This window comes from Microcaecilia unicolor, chromosome 7 (assembly GCF_901765095.1).
Source record: "Microcaecilia unicolor chromosome 7, aMicUni1.1, whole genome shotgun sequence".
Lineage (NCBI taxonomy): Eukaryota > Metazoa > Chordata > Amphibia > Gymnophiona > Siphonopidae > Microcaecilia > Microcaecilia unicolor.
In genome coordinates this window covers 245304428-245317888 of record NC_044037.1, presented here as the reverse complement: position 1 = coordinate 245317888, position 13461 = coordinate 245304428, and the positions used below count along the sequence as shown (strand labels likewise).

At 41.7% G+C, this 13461-nt stretch overlaps 1 protein-coding gene across 1 annotated transcript in view; it reads right to left on the bottom strand.

The window, feature by feature from the left end:
* The window catches only part of CCDC148 (coiled-coil domain containing 148), a 314748-nt gene that overhangs the window by 136438 nt on the left and 164849 nt on the right, over nt 1-13461 (bottom strand).

Sequence of the window (13461 nt, the reverse complement as noted above, 5' to 3'; positions counted from 1 at the left end):
GCCTATGGTGTAGGGTATTGGGCTCCGTGATTTCATTAGCTTGTGTTACAGTCTCACAATGTTGGTACTTTGTAGGCTCTTCTCCCATGGTGCTTTTCCCCCTGCCTACTGGGTCAGAGTGTGCCCTGTTGTGTTTCCTGTTGTAGTCCATGCAGTAGTGGCCATTTTTGTAAGCCAGTTTTAGTTCCTTTTCCTGTGTTAGCCACGCTGCAGAACTTAGTTCTTCCCTTGAATGTGGCTGAAAGAGGGCATTGTACACCATTCTGCCAGCTCTGACCTACTGCTCATCTCAGTACCAGGGAGACTCGTTGCCAGTGGGGCACAACCTCTGATCTGCAGTTAACTGTCAGTAAACGCGGTTATTTCAATAAAGGACGTTTTCGGAGAGATTAGTCTTCAGGTGTCAACTGGTGTGCCAATGTTATATAGCAGCAACCAGTCCTAGAGGCCTGCGTGTATGCAGGTCCCTAGAGCACTTTTAGTGGGTACCGCAGTGCACTTCAGCCAGGTGGCCCCAGGCCCATCCCCCCCCCCCCACCTGTAATACTTGTGTTGGTAAATGGGAGGCCTCCAAAACCCACTGTACCCACATGTAGGTGCCCCCTTCACCCCTAAGAGCTATGGTAGTGTTGTACATTTGTGGGTAGTGGGTTTTGGGGGAGGGGGGTTGGGAGCTCAGCACCCGTGGTAAGGGAGCTATGCATGTGGGAGCTTTTTCTGAAGTCCACCGCACTGATCTAGGGTGCCCAGTTGGTGTCCTGGCATATCAGGGGGGCCCTCCCACGACCAAATGGCTTGGATTAGGACGTTTTTGAGCTGGGCGTTTTTAGTTTCCATTATCGCTAAAAAAAAACAAATGCCCAGCTCAAAAACGTCCATTTTGTTGAAAATTTGGTTCGGCCCACCCCTTCACGGACCCGTTCTCGGAGATAAACGCCCATGGAGATAGGCTTTTCCATTCGATTATGCCCCTCTGTGTAACCCTGGTATTCTATGACACTACACCAAAAATTTTGGAATGTCCCTGACCTGCTCATGCCCCTCCTATAGCTACATCCCATTCTGGGTTGTGCACGAGACATTTTGGGTGAACAGTGTTATAGAATGATGTATAGGCAGATTCACACGTAAGTCTAATTAGTTCCAATTAATGTCAATAATTGATTTTTAACGGCTCACTAACTAATTCATTTGCATTGCAGATCTCAGATCCACATCCAAATTTGGGCAACCTTTCCAAAATCTGGGTGTGACTAAAGTTACTAATGGCGCAGGGATACTGTATTCAATGTTGATGATATTAAGCCCCTGCCGATGAGATTGTCCCTCCCTCTACTAGATTAATTGGACTTAATTTGGTAGCAGTTATTTTGAGATAAGTGCATCTGAAAAGCTGATTTTTGAGAAGTGGAATCTGAGAGTGTTTTGTTTATCATTATATATGGACATATGTTTTTTTGAATTGTTTTTTAAAAAGTGTGAAGTTATAATTAAATGAGACTGTACTGTCTTTTAGTTAAAGAATACATCAGCAGTCTCTCAATATATATCAGCACAACAAAAATTTGGGATCCCCTTTACTAAAAGGTAGTAGTAGGGCTACTGCGCAGGTAGCACATGGCAAAACAGCACTATCGTCGGGTTTGGGTTTTGGTTTTGCCAAGCGCTGTTTCCCGCACTAGGAAATAATTTTGTATTTTCTAGCGCTGGGTTAACGCGTGAGCCCTTATCGCCTACTAAATAGGAGATGGTAAGGGCTCAGGTAGTAAATGACCGCATGCCAAATTGTTTTTTTTTTTAATTAGCGTATGGCCATTCACAGCCTCCATATAAAAAATAGGGTTTTTACTGCCATGGTGGTAAGTGGCCTTAGCACACAGCAATTCTATGTGCCCACACTACCGAAGGCTACTTCCTACCACAGTTTAGTAAAAGGACCTCTTAGTTCTTTGGATATGCTCATAAAATTGTTAATTTGTCATACTGTAGAGAGGAGTTGAGGCTTCTCAGGAAGGTGGGATGGGATATTTGTTATAGTTTATTGTGTTATTGTACTTATATACCTGTTTATTATGCTGGCTGTCACTATGGGTTTGGAAAAGTAGTTTATGAACCAATTAAATTACGCATTGAGGCCATAGCCATAATAAAAAGGTACACCTTTTAATCTAGAAAAAGTGTAAGAATAAAAAAATGCCAGAAACAGAAATGAATCTAGAAATAAGACCAAAACTGGAAATAACAGAATTCAGAAACTGCCTTATACTGCTACTGTACTATAATTTTTAAGAACTGATATTCCATATAGATAAAATTACTTATCAGGATTGATGTTTTTCTTAAACGCTGGGTAACACCGAATACAGAGGCAGAGAGGCCAGTGCAACTGCTATCCAGATAGTGGTGATTTTCAGTCACTACCCAGACACCTATTTGAATTGCTTTAGGGCAGCTTTTCAACCTACCTAAATTTAGCCAGATAACTAGCTGGACAGCAGACTATCGCCATGTTCCAGAGAACTAAACTGAACATCGTGCTCCTCCTTTACTCTACCCCAGCACTATCTGGGTAGCGCCAGGGCTGTCTGGAATGATTTTCAGCTATACTAGTCCTATAGTGTCACTGGGAATCAACAGATAGTGCCAGCTTGTTCAATTATCTGGATAATGGTTGATGATATCCAAATAATTGCCTCTGAATATCAGTCCAACAGTTCTTAGGAAAAAAGTCCACAAAAATAAAATTTCAACACTGAGGGCCAGAAATGATATATTGAAACTTCAATAACAATAGTGAAAAACCCAGGGTATTATAATTGATGGAATTTAACGGACGTGAAATTGCATTTACAAGTAGGGCCAAAATGTAATCACTGCTCCAAGAATACTGAAGTACAGGTATTTAAATTCAACAACAGCTGTAGCCTGCATACTGATGGGTTCTCCCTTAGTGAATGGATTGTCCATGAACTGAGGTTTTTCTTTTCTTTATTTTCAATTGCATTAAATACAAAGTAACAAGAAAAAAACACCAGTCCACATCATCTGGGAGAACAAAAGAACACTTCTTAACAAAAAGAAGAAAATATTAAGAAATCAGGACAAAATTATCCACATTTTCAGGTCCTAAATAAAATAAAGGCCTAATTATTCTGAACAACTGTAACTTCTTTATCTAACAAGAAAGTTTCCAATTGAGAAGAATCATAGAATATATACTTTTTATTCTGATTGAAAACATTGACAGAGAAATTGAAGGAGAAAGATGCTCCTAGGACTAACACTCAGGATTTAAATTGAAGAAACTGTCTCCACATAAGCTGAGTAGCCCTGGTGATATCTGGAAAAATCTGGACATTGTGACCAGAAAAAGGAACATTTTTGTTTTTTAAAGGAAAATATGCTTTCAACATCCTAATTTTTTCTTGCTCCGAATTAAGAGTAACAAGGAGAGCAGCCCTCCCATTAATTGCATCTTATAATGTCTCAAGAAATGCAGTCAAATTTACGGATTCCAGTTCTGGCAATCGCATCTGAGTCTTCCTTAAGCACCATTTTCTTTAGGTATTTTCTCAAAAGAATATCAGGAACTAGCAATCTATGATAAGGAAAATGTGATATGCACAAGTTCTGTGAGGATTTTAACAGTGCATCTGACTCCCATTTTTATGTTTGTATGCCAGTGGTTGAAGAAATCAAATTAAAATAAACAGATATTTATTATGTCAGACACCAGGTTGTTTATAAGAAAGCTGCATGTGAAAGGTTATCTACATACCGTTATACTCATATAATCATGTCTACACAGTACATATCAGTTTCAGAAATTATAAGCCCTAGGACAGTAAACTTTGAATACTATGGACTTCTTTCACAAAACCGCGCTAGAAGTTCTAACGCAGCAAATGCAATGAAGCTCATTCAATTCCTATGGGCTTTGTTGCATTTGCTGCGCTGGAATTGCTAGTGTGGCTTGTAAAAGGAGACCTATATCAAAATACATAAACTAATCTGTTCGTGTTGTGAAGAATAAGGGGCTGTCCTATCCCGGGTAGGCCACTAGATGGCGCTGTTCCCATAGATATGGGGGAAAATGTCCAGGATGATCACTAGAGGGAGCCAGTAGGAGAATGTCCAGGTGGAGGTTGCTAGGACCAAGGAGAGTCCTGGGCTGGAAACAGGTGTAGGTGGTTGTGGGCTGGGTCCTGCCTGGAATTAGGGGGAAGAGTCTAAAGGGGTGGAAAAGCTAATTAACGACCCTATACCTGCCTGTGTGGTGAGAGAGGAGCTGGCGACCTGGCAGGGGGAGGAAGAAGATCCCCTTGAAGGTACTGGCTGAACTCTGTGGACTTTTGAAGCTCTCTGCTGAAATGGTGACAGCTGCACTGCCCTCTGAGAAAGAAAAGTAAATGCTTTTGTTTGGCTGTTTGAACTGTGAAAGTTTGAGAAACTGCTTTAAATGTTTGAATTGAAGAAGAAATGTTTAAGTTAAAGAAGGAATAAGCCATGAAGATTATGTTAAATGGCAACTAATAAAACCTTTAATTATAAGAAGCCTGGTGTTGATGAACATTTGTGGAAGGTGAAGAGGAGGCAGAGAACTCCCCTGTGTTTGAGGTAGAGTCCTGGTGAATTACTGGGAAGTGTAGAACCCAACCGTGACTGTGTGTGAAGGAAGCTAAACAGGGTCAGCCCTGGCCAGAGCCTGGAAGGGTGACCAGCTCACAGTGTTTACAATGATATTATTCAGCATTTGTGTGAGCACTCAAGGGATAAATCAGATATAAACTAGCAATGATTACATTGAAAAGAAAGGTAAAATTACTCCAATTTTAATGCAGTTCAACAAAAGAAACACACAAGGAGGGAAGGAAACTTAAAATCTTCAGATAACCTCTGGAGGGCCTACGATTGAAGCACAGTATTCTCTTTCTTGCCAGGAAACACAGAGTTCTCTGGTAAGTCTTGGCAGCCACTAGAATTCTGTCTGTGATTCAGTGGTGCACTGGGAGGGGGGCCCAGCCCCTGGGCACCAGTTTGAAGGGGTTACTTAAGGAGTATCTGCTGCCAAGCCTTAGTTGCAGGTGCAATTCTCTCAGGTGACAGTGTCTTTTTGCTGGGAGATATGGCAAAGGAGTAGCAGTCCATAACAAAAGCACAGCACGGGGCTTTTAAGTCCCTGTGTATACTCACAGCCTACCATACCCCATCCCTTCCAAAACAGGAAGTCTGCATTGAAGTATGAGGATTGCAGCAGAACTCAGGCATACATAGAGGAACAAACGCCCTGCACCGTCTTCTTCTTTCCTGATGTCACGAGGGGAAGAAAACCAAGGGGAAATGGGAAGCAAGATGAGATTCTGGATTGAGGGAGTAGGTGGAAAAGAAAGCAAGGAGGAGAATGGCATACCAATGGCAGGGTGATCCGCCCCAGCTGCAAATAATAAGGGGGTGCTCCGCTCCCACTGCTCCAGTCCTTCTATTCATGCCACTACTGTTGCCTCTCCTCCGCAGTCCCATCTCCACCTGCCCATCCTCAGCTCCCTTGACAGCCCTCTTCTCATTTCTGCCACCCAGCGCCCTGCATTTTTAAAATCTAATCTTTGAATCGGCAGCACAGTGTCTGTGAAAGAAGCAGGTTGCCTCGGGCCTTCCCTCACTGTGCCCCGCCCTCCGCTGATGTAACTTCCTATTTTCACAAGGGCAGGACACAGTGAGGGAAGGCCCGAGGCAGCCTGCTTCTTTCACAGATGCTGCACACTGGCTTAGCTGCCAGTTCAAAGATTTAAAAAAAGCAGAGGGCCAGGTGGCAGAAATGAGAAGGGGGCTGTTGAGGGAACTGGGGGCTGAAAAGAGGGAGCAGAAAGAGAGAGGACAGATCCTGGATGGAAGGGAGAGAGAGGGAGGGCAGACCCTGGATGGATGGGAGAGAGAGGGCAGATGGAGGATGGAAGGGGCAGAGAGAAAGGGTAAACCCTGGATGGAAGGGTGAGAGCGAGCAGACAACGGTTGGAAGGGGTAGAGAGAAGGTAGACAAGGACAGACGGTGGATGGAAGGGGCAGAGATAGAGGGCAGATGCTAGGTGGAAGGGAGAGGGCAGACAGTGGTTGGAAGGGGCAGAGGGAGAGAGAGGGCAGAGGGTGGATGGAAGGAAGAGAGAGTGCAGATGGTGAATGTAAGGGGCAGGGAGAGAGAGAGGGCAGACACTGGATGGCAGGGAGAGCGAGAAGAGAAGATGAGGAAAGCAGAAACCAGAGACAACAAACTAAATAAAATATTTGTTTTTTTTTGCTTTAGGATAAAGTAGTAATGTAGCTGTGTTAATAAATGTTTATAAATAGAAAATGGAATTAAGGTAATCTTTTTAAATGGACTAATTTTAATACATTTTGACTAACTTTCAGAGAACAAAAACCCCTTCCTCAGGTCAGGATAGGATAGTACCAACAGTATACTGTATTGACCTGAGGAAGGAGGTTTTGGCCTCTGAAAGCTAAATGTAACAGTGCAATAAAATGGTATTATCTTATTTTTTTATATTTGTTTTATTTCTATTTGTTAATTTGTAAAGTGGTGATTGGTATTTCTTAGTTTTTTTCAAATTTACATCTGCTATCTTTATATTTTGCACAGTACTAGGGGACACTTTCTGTTTCTGTGGTGTTGCATTGTATGCAGAATCTGCCTTCTTGAGGGTTCACTTTAATTTTTGTCTAAATAGAAAGTTTGTGGTTACTTATTCTATAGTGGATTAGGGTGTAGCTGTCTGTGAAAAAGACATGGCTTTCTGTTGGCACTGACTATGCAGGATCAATGATCTATACTATTCTGGCTGGTTTAGTTTTACAATAGGTGAATTGATGTTCTATTGCTCATTGCAGTTTTTTTAAGATGCTTCCTTTTCCTAGGTACACCCTTGTGTGACTCTTAGAAATTACTTTTTATGGTATGGTAGAATTGCTCTATAGGTCCTGAGTGTTTTGTATTCTCAGTATGCCTAGTACTAGAATTTGGAGGGGGGTGTTAAAAAATGACAAGCCTCAGGTGTCAAATACCCTAGGTACGTCACTGGATAGAGGTGGTAATTCTGAGCCCATGAGGGCATTTTCCCATAATACTTCCATTCAGCCTGGTCATGTTCAGAACCTAAACTTATCAGTCATCTGGTATGCATGGAAAAGCACCAAATCTTTCATCCACAATGCAGGCATGGCCTGAAGCCAAGCTTAGTCTGTGCAATCGTGTATTAGAAGTTAAAAAAAACTAAAATAAAAGTCTCTTTTTTTTAAATCAAATTCTGCAGAAAAAAAGTCTTAAAATTATTAACTAGGAAGACCTTTGTTTTTGTGTCCATTTAGCAGATGTTACGTTCTTCACCTGGTGCCAGGCCTGCACGGCCGATTTGCCGGCGAGTCGTGGTCCGGCGAAGCAAGCCCTAAATGACCAGATTACCACCAGAGGGAATCGGGGATGACCTCCCCTGACTCCCCCAGTGGTCACTAACCCCCTCCCACCACAAAAAATGATGTTTCACAACTTTTTATTTTCACCCTCAAATGTCATACCCACCTCCCTGGCAGCAGTATGCAGGTCCCTGGAGCAGTTGTTAGGGGGTGCAGTGGACTTCAGGCAGGTGGACCCAGGCCCATCCCCCCCTACCTGTTACAATTGTGCTGCTTAATGCTTAGTCGTCCAACCCCCCCAAACCCACTGTACCCACATGTAGGTGCCCCCCTTCACCCCTTAGGGCTATAGTAATGGTGTAGACTTGTGGGCAGTGGGTTTTGAGGGGGATTTGGGGGGCTCAACACACAAGGGAAGGGTGCTATGCACCTGGGAGCTCTTTTACCTTTTTTTTGTTTTTGTAAAAGTGCCCCCTAGGGTGCCTGGTTGGTGTCCTGGCATGTGAGGGGGACCAGTGCACTACGACTCCTGGCCCCTCCCACGAACAAATGCCTTGGATTTATTTGTTTTTGAGCTGGGCGCTTTCATTTTCCATTATCACTGAAAAACAAAAACGCCCAGCTCACAAATTGTCGAATAAAACATGGACGTCTATTTTTTTCGAAAATACGGTTCGGTCCGCCCCTTCACGGACCCGTTCGCGGAGATAAACGCCCATGGAGATAGACGTTTTCGTTCAATTATGCCCCTCCACGTAAACAAGACGCTGCTCCAGTTAATGTCACATTTCCAGTTAATGTCAAATTTCTTTTCGGAAGGACTTTGAGCTGTATCTCTCCTATAACAGTAGCATCAATATCTGGAGGATTCTTGACGTCACACAAGTAGGTACCGTTGTCTTGTAACTGAATATTTTTCACGTAAATAGATGCATCGTTCTCCTGGAGGTCTCCAGCCCATGAGACTCTATCCTTGAAGGGATTGACCTTCCGATTGTAATCTTTCCAAGCAGCATAATAGAAGAACGAGACAGAACGTCCTCCAGCGTTCGGCTTAAAGACCCAGGTGACCGCAGTGGTATCGCTCAGGGCCACTGTTGACTTGAAGGTGCAGAGAAACTTTACCTGTAACCCATTCCAAGCTTTGATCTCCCGTGGTGTGTACACCTCAATTGCCTTCACTATGAATACAAAGCTAAGCTGCAGCAGCCAAGATACAGCATAAAGTCGCTCGGCCTTCATAGACCTGCACATGGTAACCACCGCCACCAACTGTCACTTTTCTTCCCTCTGCGCAGAATTAGGGAGAAGGAGTGAGCATTCTATGTGAATGAGAAAAGTAGTCAGGTGATTTGTTTTTGCTTAGCTGTAACTTTTGTACTGCGCAGATGTGACAAATTCCTTGAATGTACAGACTTTCCTGAAGAACAGGTTTTACTTCTCACTTTATATAAAGAGTTGGTGCTTTTGTAACCAGGCAGACAGAGAATCTTTGTTTCCTGACTGTCTGCTTCTCAGTGCAGATGTCTTACAATAAAGACCTTTCTGTAATACCTTATTCCTGTCTAAGCATAGTGGATCAGCTTTCACAATATTATGATTACTGAGGTGACTCTAAAAGCAGTCAGAGACTATTCCTCTTTTTTGAATCTATTCCAAAGGAACTTGGTCAAGTTAAAGAAAAAATTGTAGTATGGGCTGGTTCTCAATTTTACATGAAAAGAAAATTAAAAATTGAATTTCTCTTCATAGGTCACTACACAAAGTGATTCTCTACAATCTACTTTGAAGCAGCAGTCCCAGTGGCTTGAGGACCTTGTGTTAAACTTCACTCCATCCTGTCGACGGTGTCTCTCAACTGCATTAATCTTCGACTTTAACTTCCATATACATCTGATCCGAAGTTAAAGTTGAAGATTAATGCAGTTGAGAGACACCGTCGACAGGACGGAGTGAAGTTTAACACACCATGATTTTATCAAACTGCAATGTTAAGCAGTGTGAAGATAAGTACCAAATTTTCTTTTTGCACTGACTGAAGCTTGTGGGTAAATTACTACAGAGAGATTATCGATGAACATTATCGGACAGTACATTGTGAAAAATTAAATTAAAAAGAACACTAACTCTATGGACACATGAAAAGTTGGCAATAACACGTAGACATAATTGAAACTGATACGTACAGCAAGCCCAGTGTACTATTGGTGGTTGGGGGTAGTCGATGATTATAAAATCCAGCACTATATGAGAAGTTCGCTAATAGCGCGATATTGGTGCTGATATATATATATATGAGACATCCCCTAAAACATATATAGTATTACATAGCAAGCTGATTTACTCCTCCTTACATTTTGATGCTGTATATGTTTTAAGAGCGTGAGGTGGAACACTGCCATTTATTGGTTTAGTTTATCCCAGAAATAGGCAGTGGACTTTCCACAAATCCATTTTAATAATGGTGTATGGACTTTTCCTTTAGAAAGCCGTCCAAACTTTTTTAAAACCCCGCTAAGCTAACCGCCTTTACCACATTCTCTTTAACATCAGAGATGCATAATATGCTTAACAAACCTTTTCAGGCCCCAAAGAAATTGAACAGGTTATTAAGGAACTTTCACTGGGAAAAGCTCCTGGGCCTGATGGTTATTCTGGTGAATTTTATAAACTACCATCCTCACAGTTGGTAAGGCCCCTTCACAACTATTATAATATGGTGGTGAGCGTGGGAGCGTTTCCCAGACATAAAAATATGGCCCTTATTAGCCTTCTGCCAAAACCTGGGAAACCTTCTGATCTTTCTGATTCCTATCGTCCCTCTGATTCCCCCTGCAAGGCTGGCACTGAAAACAGCAAAGGGGGAAGTCCTTGACACAGCCTAGCTGGCAAAACATGCATGTTGGACATTTCAGAACCCCCGGTCCGATTATCTGTTAAGATAAGTACTCTAAGGAGGAAATTATAATATATTTAAAATATTTAAATTAAAAAAGTTGATGAAATCATTGCGATATTAATCACCTATGAAGAACTTGGTGCAATTATGCATTTCCAACATTGAATGAGAGTTGGATATGAGCACCACTGAGGCGAAAACGGAAAGGATTATAATGAGTATGATGGTGGTTTATGGATAAAGTTGAGGGAGTTTAATTGCATCTAGGACCCTTATATGGTTAAATGCTTAGGTTTTGAAGGTTTCTAAGAAGATTGGGAAAACAATTTCTGCCAAGTATATTTGTTAGTTACAAATATGTGGAGGGGCATTTTTGAAATGACGTCTAAATCCAATTTTGAATGTTTTGCTAAAAACATCCAAAAATCAAGCGGTGAATATAGCAATTTTCAAACCAGAAAAATGTCTTATTTTTTGTTTCAAACATGGTCATTTGCTAGATGTCTTTGTGCTCTGTATGTCTATCATTTTGGACCATTTTTAAAAAAGAAAAAAAAATCCAAGGGAAAATGTACATAAACAAACCACTGGGATGTATTGGGGGGGGGGGGGGGGTGCAGCATTCTTAGTAGACTGGCCAGACATCCCAGGAGCAGTGGGGCACCCTAAGGGGCACTGCAGTGGACTTCACATAAAAGGTCCCAGGTACACATCTCACCACTACTCCCTTATATTGTATGGTGAGCCCTCCAAACCCCACCAAAAATCTACTGTACCCAACTATACCACTACAGTAGCCCTTATGTCTGCAGGTGTTACCTATATGTGGGTACAGTAGGTTTTTGGTGGGTTTTGCTGAGCTGACACTTTCCACCACAAGTGTAACAGTGGGATGTGGGCCTGGATTCCCTTCTGAACAGTGTTCTGCATTGACCACTAGGCTACTCCAGGGACCTGGTTGCTGTTCTAATAGTCCTGGCCATAGATGTTGTCATAGAGGCTGGTATGCACAGTTTCTTTCATGTATTTGGGGGGTGGGAGGGAGTTAGTGACCACTGGGGGAGTAATGGTCATTTGGGCATTTAGGGCACCTTTTTGTGACTTAGGGGCCCTTTTACTAAAGCTTAGCACGCATTAACTGCTAAGAAACCTATTTTGGTTTCTTAGTATTTAGTGTGCATTAAGCTTTAGTAAAAGGACTCATAACAATTGCAACAGGTCTAGACCAAAACATCTAACTTTTAGCCCTGGATGTTTCTGCTTTGTTTCATTATGGCAGAAAAATGTCCAAGTTTTGGGAACACCCAAATCCCACCCCCTTGTGATTTGGATGCATTGCATATGAACTGATTAGAAAAACATCTTAAAATGGGTTTTGAAAATAGCGATTTGAAAATTTTGGCAAAAAAATTCCATCTGCCAGTTTGTACCGCTTTTTGGACGTTTAGTGTACCTGAATGTAACTCACCTTCAGCTACTACTGAAAAAAAGGTGCAAGCTAAATTCAAATAAATTAAATACATGCATTACTTATAGAATACTATAATGGGCATATCATAAATGTTCACACCTTACCAAATATGTGCATATTGTATATCACAGAGGCCATGGCAAGGTGCAAACCATACATATTTCTAGTTTTATTTTAATATAGCTATTTTGCATTCTTAAGCTGGGAACAGATTTGGACTTGCAAGACAGCTAGAAATGTATTTTTTTCTGGTAATTACCTTTCTAAGGCTGTAGAAATTTGTGGTTTGACATTTGGCCTATGCTAATTTGTGATAAGCTGCTGGTCAGCAATCAAGAGCCAGAGACTCCTATGACTAAGGACACCTGCAGTATCCAGATTAACAATCAAAAGGAGAAGTAAGTGGGTGTGAGTGAAACTGTAGGCTCAGCAAGAGGTGGGGGGGAGACTAGCATAGTGACTATGCTTAACAAGGACACAGGTCAAACCATTACCTAATTTTTTTTGTTACATTTGTACCCTGCGCTTTCCCACTCATGGCAGGCTCAAAGCGGCTTACATGGGGCAATGGAGGGTTAAGTGACTTGCCCACCTAATGAAAACTTATGCTTATATGAGAGGCCCTAAAACTGTCCATGCAATTAGGGAATAAATGATAGAAGTTGGAAGATGGTAGAAAGTGCTGGAACAGGATTCACCATAAAAGGAAATAGAATATTCTGGAAAGATGCATATTCATTAAGTAGGAAGGGTAATTAAGATAATGAAGAAAGGAAGAAAAAAAAGTATTTAAAAGGAAACAGAACTGAGGATGGCGAGCCTCAGTGTGTCCACTAGCAAGTGGACATATTGACAGCTCCCAGGGAAAACTCTATTTTTACTTGCTAAATATTATACTCTATTGGGATATTATTTGTTGATATTTCAATAATTACTGATTGGCTTCTTTGACTATTTGAACAAACATTTATTATGTTTAATACTTTAGTAGCAAGATTTTTCTTGCCCAGGGTTCTGCCTGGGAGGCAAGGGTCCACCCTCCAGGAGACCTCCAGAAGGTTAGTCCTGTCTCAAAGGCAAAAACAGTAGTACAATATGTATCCGGTTATGCTAGTACCTACTTTCCTTTAGAGAATATGCTCCAATCAGGTGCTCTCTAAGTGCCTATATATAGCTGCATAGTTATAGAGTTACCTCCTATCTCTGGATTTTTATTTTAAAGTCTATCAATAGAAATCAAACAAAACAAAACATGGAAAAGAAAATAAGATGATACCTTTTTTATTGGACATAACTTAATACATTTCTTGATTAGCTTTCAAAGGTTGCCCTTCTTCGTCAGATCGGAAATAAGCAAATGTGCTAGCTGACAGTGTATATAAGTGAAAACATTCAAGCATTACTATGACAGTCTGACAGGGTGGGAGGATGGGGGTGGGTCGGAGGTATGCATGGGGACATCAAAGCATATCATTGATATTCTAATAGGATGGGTGTGGATAGGTGAGGGGTGGGGTGATCAACAGAGACATACAGCTTTATGGTTTATAATGGGCTAGGAACCCCAGATCCTTGTTAAGTCCTTTCTGTTGGGTGTTAAAATATTCAATCATTCTGACTTCAAAGGTCTTACGTTCTTGTATGGTTTTAAAGTTACCTTTCAGTATTCTCACTGTGAAATCACTGA